Raw genomic sequence first — 24261 nt, forward strand, 5'->3', positions numbered from 1 at the left:
ATAAAAGGCATCTTATAAAACCGATGCACCCATGTACTTAGCCATATACTTGTATTAAGTTACAGGCCTAAAAATACAAAACAGCTTAGTGAAGTACCACCATATAAGTTTTCACCTGTTATATTTAATATAAGCACATGCTGTCCTAAAAGCCTTCAAAGATAATTTGTAAAATCACCTAAAGACTGTGAGGAAAAAAACTGATTTCTATTTATAAGGCATTAGTGAGCACATAGAATATGTTAATAATAGCAGTAGCTAACATTATGTGAACACTTGGCAATTTCCAACAGCTAGGCTAAAGGGTTTACATGAAGTATTTCATGAAATTCTTTCAACAACCCTATGAAGTAGGTCTTACAGGTAATATTATAATCCTAGTCCACAAATCAGGAAGCTAAGGCTCAGAGAGTATGAGTAACTTGCCTAAATTCACACAAGTAAGTAGTAGAGATAGGATTCAAAACTATGTCTATTGACTTCAAAGCCCCAACTTCTAACCATTACGCTCCTCCTCCTCTCCCTCCTCTGCATGATGAAAACATCTCAAAATATAGCTAAAGTCACCATCAACCACATCAGAACTTGGATATAATACATTAGTTACATTCATTCTGTATTTCATGTCTTAATAGCTCTCCTACTGTTTTTTAAAAACTGCAATATTCTAAATTTATGGTAAAAAGTGCTTGTTGGGGCACCTGGGTGGCTGTTGGTTGAGCGTCCAACTCCTGATTTCAGGTCAGGTTATGATCTCAGGGTTGTGAGATGGAGGTCTGTGTCAGGCTCTGTGCTGGGGGTGGAGTCTGCCTGCGATTCTCTCTTCCTACCCCTACCCCCCTCTCTCTCCCTCTCTTAAAAAAAAAAAAACAAAAACAAAAAACCATGAAACAAAACACACGCACACTTGTAATATTCTTAATGTTAAGAAAGCAAATGGCATAGCAGTTTCTTTTAGAAAACTAATATATTTTAGAAAAATCAACTTCTGATCTCATAATACAGTACCTTAGAGCTAAATACAGTACAATTCAATACACACTCACTACCTTCTCTAAAGCATGAAAACATCTTTGTGAGTACCAAAGGGTTTGGTTAAAAGGTCAGGGAGGAGAAAGAATAAACATTGTTAACAAAAGCAACTACATTTAAAGTTGGCCATGTAAAACAGTTATTGAAAGAAGGCCTCTATTTTACCGCTTCTCTGATAAAGAAGCTTAAAAAACTATTTGGTTTAAAAAACATCTGAATCAAAAAAATAAAAAATAATAAAAAAAATAAAAAACATCTGAATCATTGACATATTTACATGAAGTTCTATATCCCAAATTATAGGTGCATACCAATACTGACCACTTCTCTAAATTCAATTTCACTATGAAATTTCAAACAACTAAAGCCTCAGAACTGGTCTCTGTACTTACAGTGACAGACATTAACTTGTCACAGGAAAATGCAGTTAACCTAAGGTACAATACAGCAGAGCAGGGCTTTGATGAAAAGCAACTTCAACTGAATGTAATAGAAATATTTCAAAATTACTTTTTAGAATATAAAAGATAAAAAGAAGTTTAAAGCCTTCCACCTTTCATCTTAACTCAGCTGGTTTATAGATCTTTGTGGTGGACTTCTGAGCGAGGCTAGATGATCAGCTGCTCGCATGGTCCAGACAGGCTTATCTTTAGAACAGTGCCAGAATGTGAGCTCCTCATTTGCACACTGCTCAGCAGGGCATGTCTCTGTACCATGGACTAAATTCCTACAACATGCTATATTTGGACACCTAAAAGCCACACCCTGAACTTGGGAAGTCCAGATATTACTAATTCGACCAAAGAGGGATAAATGCACACACTTTCCCCTCATGAGCTCCTTACCTTTCACCACGCAAGAACTACATGTAATGTTTAGGCATACTGCATCAGTGTTGGCAAATGTCTGAACACTCAGAACATAAAAATTACCAGGGTGTTCTCTTCCCACGAGTGGTACCACCGACACTAAGGAAAGGCTTTATTACTTTTTCTTTTGTAAATTGCAATCTTATTATAATTTAAACAGAGTGCAGTATCAACCCCTAATTTCATGAAGATGGTGAGGAATAATGAAGACCTATCTTTAAAAAACAAAACAAAAAAAAAAGCTGGAAAAACACGGAATCTTAAAATTACATGACTATTCTGAAGATTAACAAAATACATGTGGAGATGACTCTGAGCAATGGTGAAACTACTCTACAATGTAAATTATTATCATAATAAAATAAATAACGGATCAGAACTTTTTTGTAATTAAGGAAAAGCAAGGAATGTACTTTCTTGAGTCAAATTGGTGGATTCGAGGGCCATTTAAAGACTAAATGATTAATCAAGTTTTCCTAAATACCTCATTATTATGTCATTAAAGATACTGCCTTAGGGACACAGTGGCTCTGTCTCTGATTATGTGCTCTTTCACACTGAGGTGGACACTTGACGGGACACTGAGGTGGACACTTGACGGGATGAGCACTGGGTGTTTTTCTGTATGTTGGTAAATTAAACACCAATAAAAGTTAATTAAAAAAAAAAAAATTAAAAAAAAAATGTGCTCTTTCATATTACATTCAGCCCTCACCTGCCCTTCTTCTTCGTCTTTTATTTATTTACTTTTAAATACCAAACTGAGATCTAAAAGAGTATTTCACACCAAATGAAGGTAAGTTCTTTAAGGGCAGACAATACTTATTACTCATTTTTATATTCCCAACATGTTATACAATGTCAAAAGTATAGCTACTATTAAATAAATATGGAATGGCAGATATGTCAGGAACTCCATGCTTGTTGGATGAGTAGATGACAAAGTGATTCAATCAACCAAGGCTGCCAGGAAAATGTCACCTTCATTTACTTTTTAGTGGCGTTTCTAGAGAAAGCAACAAACATTTTCAGATTTATGACTATGTTTCATAAAATGGAGCGGATGCTGCTTTTCAAAGAATATGTTTAACAACAATAGGAATTCTACTTTTAAATAGATTTACAAATGTTTGCTTTCATTTTCTGCTATTAAAGTTATTAAAAATGCTCAATTTTTTTTCTCTTGGAATTTGAAAGTTAAAAGGTTTTCTCTACATACAACTTGAGATTCTTTTATTCAGCAAGTATATACTGAGTTCACAGTAATTACTATTGGACACTGGATAAAATAAATGTAAAACATCAGAGTCAAGAAATTATTACCAAGACTACCTAGAAGCTCAAAGAAAATGTACTGACTGCCAGAGGGAGTTCAACAAAAAAAATGAACACAAAAGCCCAGTTTATTAATAAATACTTTCTTACTAAAGGCCAGCTAAAAACTGAGCTTTCACAGCTTGTCACACAATCTCCAGGTAGGAAAAGACATTATATTCACAACTTTTTAATCCTACTTCCTTCTAGAACAGAAAAATTCACCAATTTCAGTGATAGAAGCATTTTTAAGACTCAGGCAGTTTCTTTTTTAAGATTTTATTTATTTATTCATGAGACACATAGAGAAAGAGGCAAAGACACAGACAGGAAGAAACAGGCTCGCTCCAGGGAGCCCAATGTGGGGACCCGATCCCCAGACCCCAGGATCACACCCAGAGCCAAAGGCAGGCGCTCAACCACTGAGCCACCCAGGTGTCCCAAGACTCGGGCGGTTTCTATTTGACTGCAAATACATATGCCTTTTTCTAGTACATTTATAGCATTTAGAAATATAACAGTTCACAAATACATTAGCTGCATTTACTTGTCAGATAACATTTTCCAACTTTGGTTTTATTTACTATATACAGTGCTGGCTGAACTAGTTATTAATGACAAAATGGCTTTTAAGAAAAGTTCTCTAATTTTGTGAGTACTGACACAATGGTTAAAACAATAAAATACTAAATAACTTCGCCATTCACAGGGACCCTTGTCAATAGCTAGAGTTATGAAGAAGGAAAAATGTGAATAATGTGCTTCAATAATAAAAATAAAGATAGAGTCATCAGCAGAGTGTCACTAGAGAATGCTCAGACTCTCATCCCAAGTTTTTTTCTAATTCTCGAATTCATTTCAAAATCTTTCAGTTGCCCAGAAGTGGCTAGATTCCATATGAAGTTGGGAAGACAGGCTAGTGGTGATCAGAGTCTATATAATGAGGACACTGGGTAGAGTGGCAGCTCTGTGGGGGCTATGCATGGCAGGTTCCTGGGTAACGTAGCAGCCCAACAGAGTCAAGAGACTGGTTATGTACAGAGGGACTGGCAAATAAGAAAATATATTGAAGATAACAGAGCTAGGTTTTTCATGAGTAAAAGTAGGTACAAGTAAGGAAAGAGATTAAGCTAGAATTAAACCATTAGTGTTATACTGGTAGCAGTATAAACTGGTTCAGATATCAGTGATACTCAAGACTTTTTAATATATAGAGAGAAATAAATATAAAGGTGTGTGTTTCTTATCTGTTCACTGAGAAAGCCTGGCAACAACACCTCAGTAGCAAGAGCATACTTAGTGTACATATCAAGATCTCTAAACATAGTCTCAACTATATGTAAAGGGGAATCCTTGAAGAAACTGTTGTTTCCAGGGCTAGGGCTGAGAAACAAGAAAATGAGCCTGGAACTTCTTTTTCTGTGCCAGAAAGTAAAGAAGAGCTCAAAAGGTGGTAGAGACATACCTAGACATATAAAAGAATATAGAAGTCACTCAGCTTGAAAGGCTTTCCCCTAGCCAAATCTGGAACAACTTGACCATCAAAATAATGACTGCAGCAAACTATAACTCACTGAATAAAGCAGAATTCCAAGAGTCCACACTGATATAAATGAATAAGTGAAGAAGATCAATCTTCAGGTCATAAGATTGAGATTCACTTTTTCTCCAATTTCTACTTTCAAGATACATTTGTCATCTCCCCTACCATATTCATAGGACAAAATGTTGATAATACACTGTTTAAATCTCTTCCTTACAGTAGAATGCAACTAATAAATAAAAGGAATAATGGAACTCAAGAAATTACAATTTGGCAACCATCAGAGTTAATTCAGGCAAGAAGCATCTATAGATGCTAAACCTAGTGGGTGTAAGTGATGTGAGGAATATGATTTTACAAAGTCTCCAAGTGTCTCTCCACAAAAAAATATTTATTAATTACAAGGAGAAAAAAGTAACTTTACAGTTAAAAAAATATAGCAGACACTATCTTAAGTGATCAAAGATAATACCATTAGTAACCAAATAAGTTGATACCATTTGCCACTTAAAAAGATGCAATGAAAAGGATCATTTCTGTAACAGTCTGGCCCAAAATGCATAACCTGGATCTAATCATATGAAAACCTCAAACAAATCCTAACTTAGATACAATCTGTGAAATTGTAAATTTCAAGCCAAAAGACATGAAAGTCCAGGAAATACTATGGAATTGTTCCAAATTAAAGATGACAGGGCAATTGGGTAAAATGCATACTCTTGGATCCTTTGGCTATAAAGGTCTTATTAGGACAAATGGCAGAATTGGAATGAAGGTTTCTGGACAAAGTATATGTGAGAGCTCTTTGTTTTGATCCTGCAACTTTTTACTAAATTTGAAACTTTTCATTTGAGACATTAAATTTTTAAAAAGAAATCTTTCTATTCTTTTTCAACTATGTAGGTAGAGTCCTAATAATTGCTGACTTCTCTAGCACTGTGTAGCTTGTATTTTTCATCAATAGAATATACTAACCTTTTAACCTTAGCGATCATTGCAAACACTAGGCCCTTATTAGCTATCAAGTATTGTACTAAACCCTATATATTCATTAACTCATTTAATCCTCAACACAATCCCCTAAAGTGGTAGTTCTACGATTGGCTACATTTTACAAATGGAGCAAGTTAGAAACACAGAGATTAAGGTCCTTGCCCAAGGTCATAAATCTAGTTAAGTGTTATATAGAGAACCAAATACAGGCGGTCAAGTTCCACATGACTTTGGGATTCGGTCTCTCCAAGAAAGGATGGCTGTCCTTTGAGGTTTCTCAAGAAATTAGTGTCTAAAAGATGAGAGGCCTCAGTAATTATGAAGCCTCAGAACCCATAAAGTTTACTTTCTGTTCTTTATTCATTTACTACCAGGTTGAAAAGATTAAGATACTAAATTTGCACTATTAGAAAGTTTGTAGTGTGAATTTAGGATGTTTATCCAGCAAAAAATTAATAAACTACTACAAAAGTATCTATGATACCTTTTGAAAACCAAGACTTCAGAAGAAAACCAATTCCCTTGACTTAGGTTACATTCAGGAATAATCTGAAATTTTAGTAGTCTTTTTTAGGAATATGGTGATCACACTGTTTAAATTACTAAAATATGTAAACTTTACTATTTCACCATTTTTATGGGCTAGAGTTGAAATAACCTCTTTCAGATTTTTTTTGCCTTTTCTAATCATCTGTTCAAAAATTCCCATATATTTCTTTGTTCTCTTATAATTGACTTGTTTCTCAGATCCCTAAATGCTTTCCTATTTTAACTTTTTTTTTCCTTGGGCCCCAGCTGTGCCAAAGGGGAAGAAAGTAATTCTGCTTATTTTGGTGAAAACTGTTGGGAGAAAAAACCAACAAGCTGTTATGAAATATTAAATCAGAGTTCTTCTTTAAACTATAAATTGCCCTTTCTTATATTTGTTATTCCATAAAAACACTATACTTTATTAACTAATAATTTTTATTTTAACGAAAATGTTAACAAACCAGAAATGATCACTTCTAAATCCCGTCTGACCAATTTACTTGCAAAATAAACATATCCCTATATTCTAGAAGAAAAACTCCGTATCTACTTGTAGTTTCTACATGTTTTCAATCTACACACATACTAATAAAAATATTTCATCCATTTGATATCTCAGAGAATTCTGCTCCTTGCTTCCTAGTAATAGAAAGAAAAAGCAAAGACATTCAACAATGACATGAAATTCATTTTTGAAAAAATATTACCCAAATTTTTCATTAAAAAATATGGATCACAGGGGAACGGAGGAAAAAATAAAATAAGAAGGAAACAGAGAGGGAAGCAATCTATAAGAGACTCTTAACCTTATAGGAAACAACTTAAGGGTCCTTGGAGGGGTCGGGAGTGGGTTATGGGGTAACTAGGTGATAAACATTAAGGAGGACACATGATGTAATGAGCACTGGGAGTTACGTGCAACTGATGAATCACTGACCTCTATCTCTGAAACTAATAATACACTATATGTTAATTGAATTTTAATAAAATTAAATTTTAAAAATATGGAAAATGAAGACAGCACTGTAAACTATAAAACTACCATTTCTGATAGTAGACTAAGTCACAAAGAAGTATTGCTTTTCCTAGAATTGATAACAAGATATTGCCTATAACTACTTATAATTTAATAAAACTCTTACCTATAACTACTTATAATTTAATATAACTCTTTTTGTAATTTCATAAGGGCATATCCTCCTAGACAATTCATTCTCTGGCTGCCTTAATAAACTTTATACTCATTGGTTCTCTGATGTTAGTTTTGTTCTTTTTCCCTATTGAGAATTTGGCAAAAATTTATGCATAATTCAAATAAGAACTCCACGACATCATGAAGACACAACACTGCAAAAACTTTCCACATTGTTTCTTTATAAATATAACAGTAGTTGATATTCTCATATATTACTTAAGTTGATGAATACTATTTGCCTCTTGGGGGGTGTTCCAGTGATGTACCAAGGATCATTTTTGACTCTGAATTTACAGATATTTGGAGAGCATCCCTTTCTCAAGATTTCCAAAGTAACTCAGAATGGGCAGCGCCTGGTTTCTGCCATCTCAAATTCACTTTTCTGCTTGGCCTCCAATGATGCTTTTAAACCCACCGATTCCTCCTCTTACATGGTACAGATATGTCTAGAGATCCTAAGTAAACAGTGACAGGGTTTGACACCATCAAAGTAAGCAGTGCTGTGCAATAGGGACTGGTAATAACGTACTGATATAACTCAGTGTTGAGAGTTATACTGGCTCGTTTCATTAAAACACCAAAATGGGATTTAATAAAGCAACTGTTTTTGGGAAATGATACACTTAATTATCGTAAGATTGAGTAAGACCATGAGACCAAGAGAGGCCCATAAGAAAATCCAGGTATTGTCCAAGTTTTAGGCTGCTAATATCAAGAACATACCAGATGCTTCTGAAAGGGGTAGCTACATTTTATATCATGGGACACATGCTGCCAGGCCCTACCTATCCACCCACCCCTGTTAAGCTTTCCTTCCACCTCCTGTTCTCAAAGTCTAGTTTGAAAGTCAACAGTATTTACTGTCTTTACTTCCTCTTTAACCCACTCCAATGAGACTTTCGCTTTCACCACTACAGGCAACTGCTTTTGTCAAGATCACCATCTACCACTTTGCCAAACCAATCTCTGTCACCTTCTTATTTGAACTTCTAAAGTATCTGATACGACTGTGCTCTTTTCTCAAAACATTTCCTAGTTCCTAGGCGTCAGGAACCTACATTCTCCTGGTTTTTCATATCGCATCTCACTGGCTGCTGCGCTTCTTTCCTGGCTCCTCCCTCTGCTTCTTGACTTTCTGGCATGGTCCTTCACCTCTCTGTATCATTATCTCAGTGTTTATCAACTTTCTTTTCCCATTATTAGTCCCCTAATTGGGCTTTTCAGACTTTTTTCTAATTGCCTCCATCTCCAAGAAATTTTAATACCACAGGTACATAACACCTAGGAATCATCCTTAATTCCCATCCCCACCCCCCCATCAACTTCCTGGATCCAATCTAACAGCAAATCCTGTCAGCTATTCCTTCATTCTTTTGGTATATTTTTTAATTGGAGTGAAAAAAGTCATTCATCGACTTCCCAACATGTAAGTGCTCATCCTGTCGAGTGCCCCCCTCAGTACCCGTCACCCAGTCAGCTATTCCTTCAAACTACATTACTCATCAGACCTCTCTGCTACCCCTCTCTTACCAGGTCACTGCAAGAGCCTCAAGGCCTCACAGCCTTGAACTTCTACTCTTGCCCCTGTTCTCCAAGAGTCTAATACCCACACAAGTTACTAATCTTTTCAAAAGATGAATCACATCACTACTTCGTTCAAAACTCCTAAATGAAGCTAGATGTACAATATACTACATTATACTTACAACAAATCCCAAACTCTTTATTAGGTCCTACAAGGTCCTACGACATCTGGCCCCTGTCTACCTCACAGATCTTACCTGTCTCCTACCACTCTCCCCATCCCTTATGACCTTCTAGCTATGCTAGCCTTCTCATAATCCTCTAAATACTTTGAGGTCCATCAGCCTCAGGGTCTTAGCCTGGCTGATCCTTAAACCTGGAATGTACTTCACCTAGACCTCCCCTCTTTGGCTCATTCAACACTCACATCTATAATCAAGTATCACTTCTCTGCAGAGTTCTTCCTAAATGACATTATTTAAAAAGCCTTCATCCTACCTGGTCAATGACTATATGTTAACCTGTTTTACTTTTATATCACTCATCTGTTCCAGCAGTCTTACAAGTATATATATCTATATGCACACATGCAAACTTGTTTACTATCCTCCTCCTTAAAAGAGTATTAACTCCATGAGGGCAGGATATTTAATTTGCTCAGGCTCTATCCCTAAAACCCAGAATAATGCCTGTCTCACAGGAAGAACTAAATACAAGTTTGATGACTTAATGAATGAATGGAAATGTGTGTGATTTTTATCACTTGTGATTAATAAAATCATTGAAGATAAAGTATCCTTACAACAAATATCCCAATATTTGAGGTAATCTGAGTCTCTATCTTCTGCCACTGCACACTTACTAATAATACATAAACTGCTCAAACTTGAAAATAAAGTTCTGTAGTAAAAAAAGACATAGTATACTATAATTTCAAGCCATTCAACAAACCATGTTGAACAATCAGTTATGCACAAGAATTTATTAAGCGTTTAGTTTTATAATAAATTCAGCCTCCAGTACTTAAGATAGTGCAGGTTCCATTAGAAACTAGAGTGATTACTTTTTTGGGCATTCCTGAAAACCATTCAAAGAATCTGGACAAAGCCCTAACACATAAATCCACTAACTTAAAACTTGGCCTCCCCTTTTTTCAATTACACGTCCAAAAGCTTCCAATTACACATCTAAAAGAGAATGCAATCTAGTGTCATGGTCAGATTCATGCAACCAAGCATGCTCATTAAAAACAGATGAGAAAAATTTAGACAACTACCAAAGCAGATCAATCTTCAACTATCTCACACTGCAATCTGGGACATGCTTACCTTTGCTAAGGTCACAGGCTCTGGATCAGTGGGTATGCAGCTAGTACACAGAAACCTATTATTATTCATTGTAGTAGTAGAGCTGTAGCACTATCATTAAAATTCTGCCACAGAATATTTGGTACTGGTCAAAACATGGAAAATAATGACGTTAGAATTCTATAGTCTTATGACATAAAATTCAGAAACCAAACAAATGCATAAGCAAATTTAAAAGGTAAGATCTTTCTTGGGGTCTCCTCTCTCTAATTACTCAACTTTCCAATTCCCCTTTTCCCTGCCCACCCCAACCCTTCTCCAAAGGTTCAAGACATTGTTTTTAAATTGTCATTCAAATTCTTCACAGGAAATAAATTCTACAAAGGATTCGAAAATGTTTAGTGACATGACTTTGAGTATCAGCAAGCAATTCTGTTAACAAGCCTGTCTGAGTTTAAATTCATCTTTTATTAGCTAACAATATCTTTTCAATCCATAAACCAACACAATTATTTATGGAGAAAATAAATGCTAACATTAAATAATGTAATAAGGTGTAATCTCAATTACCAACCCTTATACATAGTATTTTTGAACAAAGTACTTCCTGAATTGAAACTTTTAAAAAATGTCTAACTTTTAAAAATATCGGTAGAGTAGCTTCCCTGTTTATTTGAGCAGTCAAATCTACCAGTTAAGAAAATCTTTCACTTGATCATACTAGCCATTTGTAACTGCTATTCAATTTCCCTCCATTTTCTTGCCTATACCTTAAATAGAGAGTTGCCCACCATTTCTCTACTTCTTATCTACTCACTTTCTTAGATAATTTTTTATTGAGGTAAAAATACATATAACATAAAAGCTACCATCTTAACCATTTTTAAGTGTACAGTTCAATAGTACTAAGTATTCATATTGTCCTGCAACCATCACCATCATCCAACTGCAGAACTCTTCTCATCTTACAAAACTGAAACTTTGTACCCACTGATGTTAACGCCCCATTCACCTCTCCCTAGCTCCTGGCAACCACCATTCTAGGTTATGTCCTATAACCCTGACCACTCTAGGCAACTCATAAATGGAATCATATAGGATATGTCCTTTTGTGACTGGCTTATTTCACTCATCACAATGTCCTCAAGTTTCATTCACGTTGTAACATGTATCAGAATTTCCTGGGCAGCCCCAGTGACTCAATGGTTTAGCGCCGCCTTCAGCTCAGAGTGTGATCCTGGAGACCTGGGATCAAGTCCCGCGTCGGGCTCCCTGCATGAAGCCTGCTTCTCCCTCTGCCTGTGTCTGTGCCTCTGTGTGTGTGTGTGTGTGTGTGTGTGTGTGTCTCATGAATAAATCTTTAAAAAGAATTTCCTTCTTTTTAAGGCTGAATAATATTCCACTGAATATATATGTCCCATTTTCTTTGTCCATTTACCCACTGATGCACATTCAGGTGACTTCCACTTAAATCTTTTTTAACACTTATTTTGTGCGTGTATGGGATTCAATTCCCCATGTCAATGTTTAAATTGGTTCTTGAAGGTTAATGATTTTCTTCTCACCAACTCTAACGGGTTTTTCCCAATACATCATATTTCTCTATGTCAGAACTATTAGCCATTTTTCATCTCTCTCTACTCCCTACTAAGGAAGGAAGGGAGGGAAAAGAAATGATTTACAAAGATTCACGTAATGTAAAAAGAATAACATAAAAGATGGCAATGGAACAGGGAAATAAAATTAAGAGTGTACACAAAATATAAATGAGACCCCTAAAAACAGCTACAAAAAGCAAAGGACAAAACGAAATCAGTCACAAGGTTCACAAAATAAGCATAAATTATCTCCTCAAGAGTACATCTGTTCCTATTACAGAGACCTTAAAAAAAAAGAAAAAAAAAAGAAAAACATTCTTTGTGAGGGCTTTCAACAAATACTTTGCAATAGACTATGTCCTCAATTATAGAAAACTGAAAACTTTCCTTTCTAGACTTTCAAGACATTGTTCCTTCCTGATTCATCTACCAGGTTTCTGATGGCCATTACTTATTTCATTAGCTAATCTTCTGTTTTTTGCCTTATTAGTAGTACTCCCAAGGGACTGTTCTCTTTCCCTTCTCTTACTGAGCTCTCAAGTCATATGACTTTAACTATTACACCTTTATGAGAGTGAATGACCAACTCTCTGTTCTTAATTTTAAGAACACAACCCTTAAGCAAGCATAAGCTCCTACTGATATACACTTGTTTTATACTTTGTTTTTACCTGATTACATGGTAAGGAAAAGAACTGATGATAGAAGCAAAAACTTAATTTACTTCAATGGGACTGACACTTATTATTTCATTTTGTCAGATTGATTTAGACTCTTAATTTTAAACTAATGACTTAAGTAAGCAGTTGATTTTAAGTACTCTAAAGCAAAAGTATCAAATGGTCCACCATTTTCAACATCCTGGAAGAATTCACACTAACAGAAACAGAAACAAGACTGGTCAGATGGCAGAAGAATGCTCATGAAGGCTCTCTTACTGAAGAGCATCTTAACCAGATAAGACAATCAGAAAATAATCTTTATTTGTACTCATACTCTATTTAGAGTAACCATCCACATAGTGAGAAGTATTTAAGTATGACACACATACTATTTGATTTACCCTATTTTTTATCATTCATTCTCTCTGAGCCATATATTTATATATGTAATATAATATACATACATATATGATCCAGAATTATAAAAAATGTTTAGCTTTCAAAAAAAATGTTTAGCTTAGTTCTCAGAAATAAGTCATGTTCATATTTCAATTGAAATGGTTATTTAATATCTTTGAAAATTTTATTTTCATTGTATTTGTAATTTGCATTATTTCTATAACTGCTTCTAAATTGCTAATATTCAATAGAATAGCAAAGAAGACCCAAGTAAACAAAGACTTGTTTGAAAAGTAAAGAAAAAAATAAAGAAAAGAAAAGAAAAGAAAGGAAAAGATTTTTGTACAATTGACCATCTCTGAAGAGGAGAATACTACTATCAACAAACAAGTCCCTTATCCAAAAGAACCGGAATAAATTTTGTTCCACCTAAAGTAGAATTTAATACAGTTACTCTCCTGCAATAATATACATCTTAACATACAAAGCTGTAACCAGAGTCCATCCTACCCATCCACTTCCCAAACCAAGGAATGGTAAAGCAAAATTTAACACAAATCTATACAAAATTGATTCCCAACTGTTGGGAAAAAGGAAGAAAAAAACAGTGAGATGTTTAAGAAAGGCTACTGTTTTCTAAATAGTCCATCACAGTGAAAAGTGGACAGCCCTCATTTTTACCTTCTGCAGAAGGTTCTGTTACTGTACTCCAAACTTGAGGTATCCCTTGAGTCTGTGAACATAGCAGAGGAGAAATGTAGAATAATTCACGTGCATAAAAAACCATAATAAGGCAAATTTACAAACAATTTTAGAATAGCACTTCCTTAAATTTCATATGATGAATTACATACTGGAAAATTTGTTATCTGAGAAAAAAATTAGGATCACAACATATCTATTTCATGAGTTCCCAAAGAATAGAAATTGCCAAATTTCTAGAACCCAAAGTACAGAGAGATGTGACAGGCAATTGGTCTCTGCATCCTATTCTAAGAGGTGGTCTCTACTTCAGAATAAAATCAACAGAAGTATAAAAGACACAGCTGTCTCAAAGTGAAGTATCTTCTGGAGGTTAAAAAGGCATAATTAATCCTAGCAAATCAGTATATACAATGATCCTAAATACCTATCTTGAAGTAAAAGAGGAAGAGAAGCAGGAAAAAATGAAAATAATAAACATTGAAACAGCCCCAATAATTAGATATGAAATGAAGGAAACAGGGAGACTGAAATGCTAACATAAGATACTGATGAAATAAGATCAGAAACTTACTGCGAGTGCTCTGAACTCCTGTAGATAATTTTATAAAAGAAGGCTATTTGATTATTTTAAAAAGGACACCTTATGCAAAGTACAAAAATCAATTCTATTAACACAGAACAGTATTCTGCAAACTGATCAAGTAATATTCATGCTACTCCTCTAACCCATGTTAATAAGCACACTTAAAAGTTGGTTGATAGAGTAAATGGCAATATGTTTGTGTCACCTAGTCTCCACATACAAGACACTATGAGTACAAAAGACTTTTGTTAGTACAAATGATGACATTTGTCATTCTGAAACTGGACTCCACTGAAGAACAGGCATTCCCTTGTTATAAACTGCTTTCTTGAAGACAATGAAAACCTAGTACCTTTCTAGATAGCTAACAACAGCTTCTCCTGGAACCAAAAGTATCATCTAAAAGTTGAAAAGTGTTAAAAATCTGAGTTAATAAAATAGCACAAGCATTTGAAGCATATCAAGAGCCTGTGTTTTTAAAATGTGCTATATTGACTACAAATATCTTGAAAGCAATTACTCCAGCAGATTGCCTCCCAGTGAAGGAGTGGCAAGAGATGAAAGGTAAATAAATGTCCCTTCATGTAACTAAGTCCTCTGGCCTCACCTGCCCTCTGCAGGGGGACCAACATACGTCTTATCCTCTTACCCCACAGTGCCTACTACATACTCGACCATGTCACATTCTTTAATTACATGCTAATAGATCTTTCTCCGATAATAGACTATAGACAGGCGGAAGACAGAAAACCTATTCTTCATCTGTGTATCTTCTGTAACTACAATGATGTTTTGGTCATAATAAATATTTACTAAAATATGTGCCCAAATGAATCAGTTAAATGATTCTACCCAAGCCCAATGAGTCTAAATTCACAAGGAAGAAAAAGAAAATGGGATTCATTCTGAAAAAAGTTGATTCAAGTCTTCCTTTAAAATATTTCTCAGAATTACACATTATATTAAACTTAAAGCTGGTCTTCCTAAGTGAATTCATCTTCCTTAACTGTTCTATATTATAAGGCTTTCCAAAACAAGAAGCTGTAACAGCTCCTAATATTTAATGTGATGATGGTGAAAATGCTAAAATACGCTACCACCTCCCACAGACTTAGTGAATATTGGTAACTACTAATTTCTATGATAATATCCTTCTTTATTACTGAGATCAGACACAGATCAAGCTTCCTTAATACACTGCTATAGGCACAACCATCAAATGGTTAAGCACTGGTTCATGAGTGGGATCTTACTTAACACTCCTAGAGCAGCTCATCAGGTTTAAACTTCAAGGCTCACCAAGCTGGTCTCCCTCTGATTGACCCTATTTTCTATGATTCCCCAATTCAGACACCTCTTCCAACTGTATCAGTCTCTAAATCCCCACATGTGCCACATTCACATCCATCTTACAAAAACGGTAACAATGAATGGTCAATAAGCACTTGTTATGTGCCAGGTGCTGTTCTAAGCACTTTAGATATACAAATTCATTTCATCTTCAACAATCTGATGCAGTACACAATTTTTACCCTCATTTAGCAGATGACAAAACTAAGACATAGAAAGGTTAAGCATTACATGTAATAGCAAAAGACAAATATTAAAACAGTAAAACAGTAATAGTCTTATCTTACATAGATCAAAAAAATATTGTATTTCTGATTTATAAACTGTGCTTAAGGGATTCAGAATTTAAGCCTGGAATTACATGTATTCATTTACTCATTTTATTTAATTTTTTAAAGATTTATTTATTTATTTATTTATTTATTTATTTATTTGAGACGGGGGGGAAGGGAGAGGGAGAGGCAGAGACACAGGAGGAGGGAGAAGCAGGCTTCATGCCGGGAGCCGGAAGTGGGACTTCATCCCGGGACCCCAGGATAGCGCCCTGGGCCAAAGGCAGGCGCTGAACCGCTGAGCCACCCAGGGATCCCTCATTTACCCATTTTAATGTGCTAACTTGTATATTGCTATCTTTATCATTTCTAAGAACACTTTATATCTTTCAAAATCCTGATGAAGAATCATCTCCCTATGAAGACTTCTTCATAATAAATCTGTACATTTCCTTAAACTCTTATAATAGTAGCCCTTTCCTAGTATTTAATCACACCTTCTTCAGTTGTTATTTAACGTGTGTACATGTAACAATACCAACAACCCCTTGAAGAGAAAGGCCTCATCTTATATTTTGTGCTCGATCACAGTGATTCCTATGGGATTCCTATTATACTATAAATATAAATATTATGTAAGTAGATACCACAAAGCTAAGCCACCTTCTTATGTGCAAGGCCTACATCTTTAGCTACTCTCTGATAATGCTAAACAATATACAGCATGTAGAGACGCAGTTACACTTCCACACCCAGAAGAATATCCTTATGAATAAATATCAATAATCTAATAAATACCAAGGATCTAAATAAAGGAAATATTTATAATCCTCCTTCCTTCCTTTTAGAACTTTAACATTCAAGGTAAGGAATCTTTTTCCTTTATAAATCCTTTTATGTCAATTTACATTTTTGCTTTCCTAAACAGAAAGAAAATACTTTTGGTCATTTCTCTCTAGCTAGAATTTACATATACTTGAAAACAACCATTATTTAAATGCCTATACTTCTCTCATACAGTTTCAGTTCCTTTAAATTTCTAATCACCCCCCAAAAAAATTAAATTAAATTAAACCTTCTGCAAAATTTCCAAATGTCTATTCAATTCGTAAAGCCCAAAATTACACAGTGACCTTAGGTAAGGTAAGACCTGTGCTGAACAGTATGGAAAAATTACCTCATGATTGTCATGTTATAATAACTATTTAACCCAATGAGCTACCATTTTTAAAAACAGTACATTACTTAGTTTTTTTTAAAATCTATTATGGTGCTTAAAACTTATACATAACCAATAATTTTCTACCTACATTTTCCTTCATTAGGCTACTCGTTAACTGCATTCAGTAACTCTAACAATTTATCCAGTTTATTAAAATCTATCTGAAATCCAGCACTAGTTTATAAAATGGCTTTCATTTGCATTGGACTGCTGCCACATGCAAACTGACCAAGTATTCTCCACACAAACAAAAATAGTACATTTCAGGTGACACTGTAATGCTTCTAAGTGAGATCAGGATCAATTTCTGTATAACACAATTTTACTTTTCCCCAGTTGACAACTCCATAAAAAAAATCTTAGGTCCGTTTCATCCTTCAGAGAATCCCGATACTACAATGGTAAGTATTTAGCCTGGTATATCTGCTCATTTTATTTATAAAAATTGAGACTGGATCAAAAACCTTCAGTACAGCAAAGCTCTGTAGTTTACTCAGCATTATTACAAGGACAAGTCAACGTTTACCAAGTGCCCACCAGATGATGCCAGGAATTGTGCCAGCACTTTTACTACATTACTTATTTATGTCACATAAAAACTGCATTTTATAAGGGAATTTTAAAATATGCCCAATGTCTTAATGCTCATAAATAGGACTGGGATTTATTTATTTTTTTAAAAAGACTAATCATGAGAGACACAGAAAAAGAGAGAAGAGAGAGAGAGAGAGAGAGAGAGAGAGAGAGAGGCAGAGACACAGGCAGAGGGAGAAACAGGCTCCGTGCAGGGAGCCCAACATGGGACTCGATCCCGGGTCTCCAGGATCACACCCCGGGCTGAAAGGTGGCATTTAACCGCTGGGCCACCAGGACTGCCCAAGGACTGGGATTTAAATTCATACAGCTTGAAAGCCTACACACACTTCCTATAGCACACCACTTCCACTTCCAGCAAATTCAGGTACCTGAAGGAGCCATGAGGGGCCACCATTTATGGTCCCTCTCCTCATCCCCTTCCAGAACTCCTGGTCAACCCTCACAGCCTATCACAAACACCACAGTCTGTGTATAATCCTACCAGAGTGTTAACTACCCCTTCCAGTGAGCTTCCTCCATATCCTACACTTACTCCTATTATTGTACACTTCACATTTATTCCAAGTATTTTAGTCTTTCCTACTCAGCTATTTACTCCTTAGAGCCTACAGATACATTTAATTCATCATGAATACCCACCATCCAATAGCTTACACACTGCAACACAGATACAACCTGTTCTGCTATAGGTGCTTCTGTGTCATGAATTACCTTATGTGCAACTGGTAAACAAGGATCATAACAATAAAATCTAAAAGTCTGTCATTTCAAGTGTGATTTTTCCCCACATGTCATCATTTTATACCACCAAGTAACAGCAAATGGCTGCAAAAACATCCAAAACAGCAGACTATGAACATGCTGTCTGCTCACGCTCCTTCCTCTCAACCCAACTTGGCCACTGTCTGTCTTGGCAAAGCTTGTGGCTCAGTTCTCAAATTTGTGTGCTACGCCTTTGTCTGCATAATTTAGCAACCTCAACCCTATATAACCTCTCCTTCCATGAAGGTATCTTGACCTACTTGTTTAAGGTAAAGGCCCATACCCACTACTGTATTAACTTACTAGGAATTTAACACATCTTCCGAACTTGTGCTAGTATTTTTATTAGTACTATTAGTGCATTGGTTACAAAGCTGCATAGGTTTTGAATAGCCTGCTTCAATCCCATTTTTCCCATAAACTCTGTAATTTTACAAAACATAGCTTTTTCAAGAATGCATATATCTCATTGTATTAGATGAGATGAACTGAAAAGTATTACATGAACTCAATTACTGAGTAGCCAATGCCTACCAAGTATGATACATTCATTCATTCAACAATATTTACGGAATATCAAAGTAAATAAGGCGCTGCGCTAGGCACTGGAGACACAGTGACAATGGGCACAGTGTAATTCTGCATGTTTGTAAGTGTATGCAGGCGTGCATGCACACCAGTGTGTGAGCTTGTAGGACATTCAACTAAACAACCTTGAATTACATATTATTGTTAGAGATACATTCTAATCTCTATACCAGCAGTTTCCAAACCTTTTCAGAGGAATCGCTTTTTGTTTCCTAACAAAAATCTTAAACAGAAACAAAATACACCAGATAAAAGCAGATTCCTGCATATTCAGCATGCCCTGTCACTGAGATACCTCCAGGGTACCTGGGGCTTGTCAGGCTATGATTTAAAAACCACTGATCTAGCAACAATACCTTGTCTTTACATGACCGTTTATAAATAATAAATGTCTCACATGGACTGAGAAAATCAATTAGGTCACTCTAAACCAGCTAGGAGAGGTTTTACTCGTTTCTCTCTCCTCCCATGCAGCTGTGTTAGTAGGAACCCTAAAGCTACTCCTCCCACGTGCTACTCCCCTAGGAGGTGATGTGAGAGACTAGGGTTTGGAGAAAAAAAAGCCTACAGTATGTAATTTAGGCCAACTCTGGTGACTTGGGGAAATCTCACCATCATGATGGCAAAATCTTAGGGGGGTGGAAATTAAGGTGAAAGTCCAGGGAAAAAGAAATTTAAGAGGCTACCCTAACTTGGAAAGGCTTTAAGCCAAAACAAAACAACACAAAACATGCTCACAGATCACAAAAGATCTCACCAAAATCCCTAGGGTCAGAAACCAAAACTGAGTCCCCAGTGAGTTTGGATACATTAATAAAATGAACAAAGAACCCCTGCTCTCCGAGGCTGCCTTTCTCAGAGGCAGGAGTAAGAAAGGAGACCAACATTACAAATAAGTCAATTACATGATATCTTAGCAGATGACACATGATATGGGGAAAAAGAAAATGTGAAGCTGAGTAAGTGAGAGAGGACTGCCAAAATATAAGGGTACAAGTGGGGAGACAGGAGTGTGATCTGTGGTCTTAAATAGAATAGTGAGGGTGGGCCTCACAGAGGCCATGATGTTCCATGGGAACATCTGTGGTCCTGCAGTTGTGGCACAGCAAGGAGTCCAGCTAGGATAGAGCACCATGAGTGACAGAGACTGGCAGCACCCAACAGGGAAGAGAAGAGGCAGTAGGGGAGAGCAGATCATGTAGAGGCTTAGAGATCTCTATAAAGATTTTAGCTTTTACTCTGAGCCACCACAGGGCAGGGAGAAAATCTGATTTGTATTTTAAACAGATTACTCTGCTAAGTGAAGTCCCGAATGCAGCAGAACACAAGCATACACAGGGAGACCATGAGGCAGCTACTACAATTACCCAGGCAAGAGATGGGAGCTGAACCAGGGTGGAAGCACAACAGGTGGTAGATAACAAGTGATCAGGTCTTTTTTCCTTCATTCAAACACAGTTAAGTGGGTTCCACTCAAATTATCACATATCCAAAATCTAAAATGTACTAGTAGCAACAGACACTGTAACGGCTCTCTAATGGCTTTAGCAATGCCTCCACACTGCAGAGAGATTTCATACGCAGCCATAGCTTGTTTGAGCTCACTTCTATTTACTGCACTTCACTAATACGGCGCAGACGCTGCCTTCTACACACTGAAGGTCTGTGGCAACCCTGCACCAAGAAAGTCAACAGCACCATGTGTCCAATAGCATTTGTTCACTTGATGTCTCTGTGCCACATTTTCCTACTTCTCAAAATGTTTCAAACTTTCTCATGATTATTATATTTGTTACGGTGATTAGCGATCTCTCTGTTATTACAGTCACTATTCTGGGGTGCCAAACAGCACCCACGGAGGATGACAAACTTGATTTTCTTTATTTTTACTCTGTGATTTTAAAATATTTTCTACTCAATTTTGTTTTTGAGAGCAGTTTTAGTTCACAGCAAAACCGAATGGAAAGTAGGGAGATTTCCCATATGCCCCCTACCCCACACCTAGATGACCTCCTTAATTATCAACATCCCGCACCAGAGTGGTACATTTCTTACAGCTGATGAACCTATGCTCGCACATCACCATCCAATATGCACAGTTTATGCCGGGGTTCACTCCGTGCTATACGTTCTATGGTTTGGACAAACACGTAATGACATGGATCTACCATAAGAGTTTCATACAGGGGATCCCTGGGTGGCGCAGCGGTTTGGCGCCTGCCTTTGGCCCAGGGCGCGATCCTGGAGACCCGGGATCGAATCCCACATCAGGCTCCCGGTGCATGGAGCCTGCTTCTCCCTCCGCCTGTGTCTCTGCCTCTCTCTCTCTCTCTGTGACTATCATAAATAAATAAAAATTTAAAAAAAATAAAAAAAAAATAAAAAGAGTTTCATACAGAATAGTTTCACTGCCCTAAAAATCCTCTGTGCTCTGCCTTTTCACCCCTCCATCCACCCTAACCCCTGGCAATTGCTAATCTTTTTACAATGACAAACTTAATTAATAATTGTTGTGTGTGTTCTGACTGCTCCATCAACTGGCTACTCCCCCCACTCTCCCTCTCCTGGGGCCTATTCCCAAGATGCAACAATACTGATATTAGGTCAATTAATGACCCTACAATATAGCCTCTGAGTGTTTAAGTGAAAGGAAGAATGATAAGGCTCTCACTTGAAATCGAAAGCTAAAAATGATCAAGCCTAGAGAGGAAGGCATGTCAAAAGCCGAGACAGGCTGAAAGCTAGGCCTCTTGCGCCAGGCGGCCAAGTGGTCAATGGAAAGCAAAGCTCTTGAAAAAAATTAAAAATGCTAAAAATGCTACTCCAGTGAACACACAAATGATAAGAAAAAGAAACAGTCTTATTACTGATACGGGGTAAGTTTTAGTGGTCCGGATAGAAAATCAAACCAACCACGATGTTCCCTTAAGCCAAAGCCTAACTTGGAACAAGACCTTAACTCTCTTCAATGCTGTGAAGACTAAGAGGTAAGGAAGCCCCAGAAGGAAAACCTGAAGCTAACAGAGGTTAGGTCATGCGGTTTAAGAAAAGAAATCATCTCCGTAACATAAAAGCACAAGGTAGAGCAGCAAGTGCTAATACAGAAGCCGCAGCAAGTTATCCAGAAAATAAGTAATAAAAGTGGCTCCACTAAACAACAGATATTCAGTGCAGACGAAACAGCCTTATATTGGAAGATGCCATCTGGGACTTTTGCAGCTAGAGAAGAGAAATCAATGCCTGGCTTCAAAGCTTCAAAGAACAGGCTGATTCTTTTGTTAGGGGCTAATGAAACTGGTGAATTTAAACTAAAGGCAATGCTCATTTACCATTATGAAAATCCCCGGGCCCTGAAGAATTATGCTAAATGTACTCTGCCTGGGATCTATAAATGGAACAACAAACCCTTGATGACAACACATCTGTTTACAACATAGTTCACTGAATATTTTAAGCCCACTGTTCTGCTGCTCAAAAAAAAAAAAAGATTCCTTTCAAAATATTACCACTCACTCACGATGCACCTGGTCACCCAAGAGCTCTGACGGAGATTGAACCATGAGATTAATGTTGTTTTCATGCCTGCTAACTAACACAACATCCATTCAACAGCCCATGAATCAAGGAATAATTTCTGCATTCAAGTTTTATTGTTTAAGAAATACATTTTATAAGGCTAGAGCTGCCAGAGATAGTGATGCCTCTGATGGATCTGGGGAAGTAAATTAAAACCCTTTTAATAAAGGGTTATTAGGCCCCTAAAGGATTCACCACTCTAAATGCCATTAAGAACATTTGTGATTCATGGGAAGAAGGTTCTACATTAACAGGAGTTTGGAAGAAGGTGATTCTGACCCTCATGGATGACATTGAGGGGTTCAAGACTTCAGTGGAGAAGTAGCTGCAGATGTGGTGGAAACAGCCAAGAGAATGAGGATGAGACGTGGGGCCTGAAGAAGGGACTGGATTGCTGCTGCTTCATGATAAAACTTGAAAGGATGAGGAATTACCTCTTACACATGACCAGAAAAAGTGGTTTCCCGAGATGGAATCTACTCTTGGTAAAAACACGGTGAGGACTATTGAAATGACAACAAAGGATTTAGAATATTACATACACCTGGTTGATAAAGCAGGGGCAGGGTTTGCAATTATGACAAAAGTTCTCCAATGTGTAAAATGCTATCTAAAAGCACTGCAGGCTACAGAGAAATTGCTCACAAAAGGAAGAGTCAATCAATGTGGCAAACCTCACTGTCCTATTTTAAGAACTTGCCACAGCCACCGCAACCTTCAGCAAGCAGCACCCTGATCAGCCAGCAGCCACAACACAGAGGCAAGACCTCCACCCGCAGAAAAATTACAACTTGCTGAAAGCTCAGATGATGATTAGCATTTTTTAGCAATGAGGTATTTTATAATTAAGGTAGACACATCATTTTTTTAGACATTATGCTATCACACACTTCATAGAATACAGTATAACATAAACAGAACTTTTAGATGCACTGGGAAACCAGAAAACTTCTTTGACCTGCTTCACTGCGATATTTGATTTATTGTGGTGGTATGTGCAGTATCTCCAAGGCATACCTGTAAGGGGATTAAGTTTTTCTCAGTTTTCCACCATTCTAGCACTTTCTCCCAAATGAAATTTATGTTCTTTCATTCCTAGTACTACCCAAATTTCTATTACTTAAAAATGGTATAGGGCAGGGAAATGGAGAGACAGATTTTTAAGTGTATCTTTCATTTAAGTCAGTATTTTTTTCCTTTTTTCTTCTTTCCAGTGTATTTTAACAGATGCCTCTGTCAAAAAGTAAGAAGAAAAATGTAAGCAAGCTATAAACTTTCTTGTACATTAATAAAAATACTGAGCATTGATGGGATAGTTTTCTGTATTTTCCCATTTCCAAATTTTACCATAGCCAGTCTAGTAAACTTTATGATGTCTTTATCCTCCTATGCGGTAGTCTGTCCCATCTTCCTCTCCTTTCCTTTCATTATTCAAAGTTGCAGAGGAAAATATATACAACATAAATGTTTGGTAAAAGAATAGAAACATAAAAACAATACGAAAACGACATTTGGTTGACTTTGTTACTCGAAAATAAAATAAGAAGCAGCTTAATAGACTTCCTTTTTTTTTTTTTTTTTTTTGGAGCTTTCTAGTATTAGGGATCAAGTTGAGATTTTAGGTCACACACTTTTCCTG

At 36.5% G+C, this 24261-nt stretch overlaps 1 protein-coding gene across 3 annotated transcripts in view; it reads right to left on the reverse strand.

Annotated features, from left to right (window-relative positions):
• The window catches only part of STIM2 (stromal interaction molecule 2), a 141050-nt gene that overhangs the window by 33137 nt on the left and 83652 nt on the right, over window positions 1-24261 (reverse strand). The gene's annotated exons all lie outside the window — the stretch shown is intronic.

The sequence above is a fragment of the Vulpes lagopus genome, chromosome 4, assembly GCF_018345385.1.
Source record: "Vulpes lagopus strain Blue_001 chromosome 4, ASM1834538v1, whole genome shotgun sequence".
Lineage (NCBI taxonomy): Eukaryota > Metazoa > Chordata > Mammalia > Carnivora > Canidae > Vulpes > Vulpes lagopus.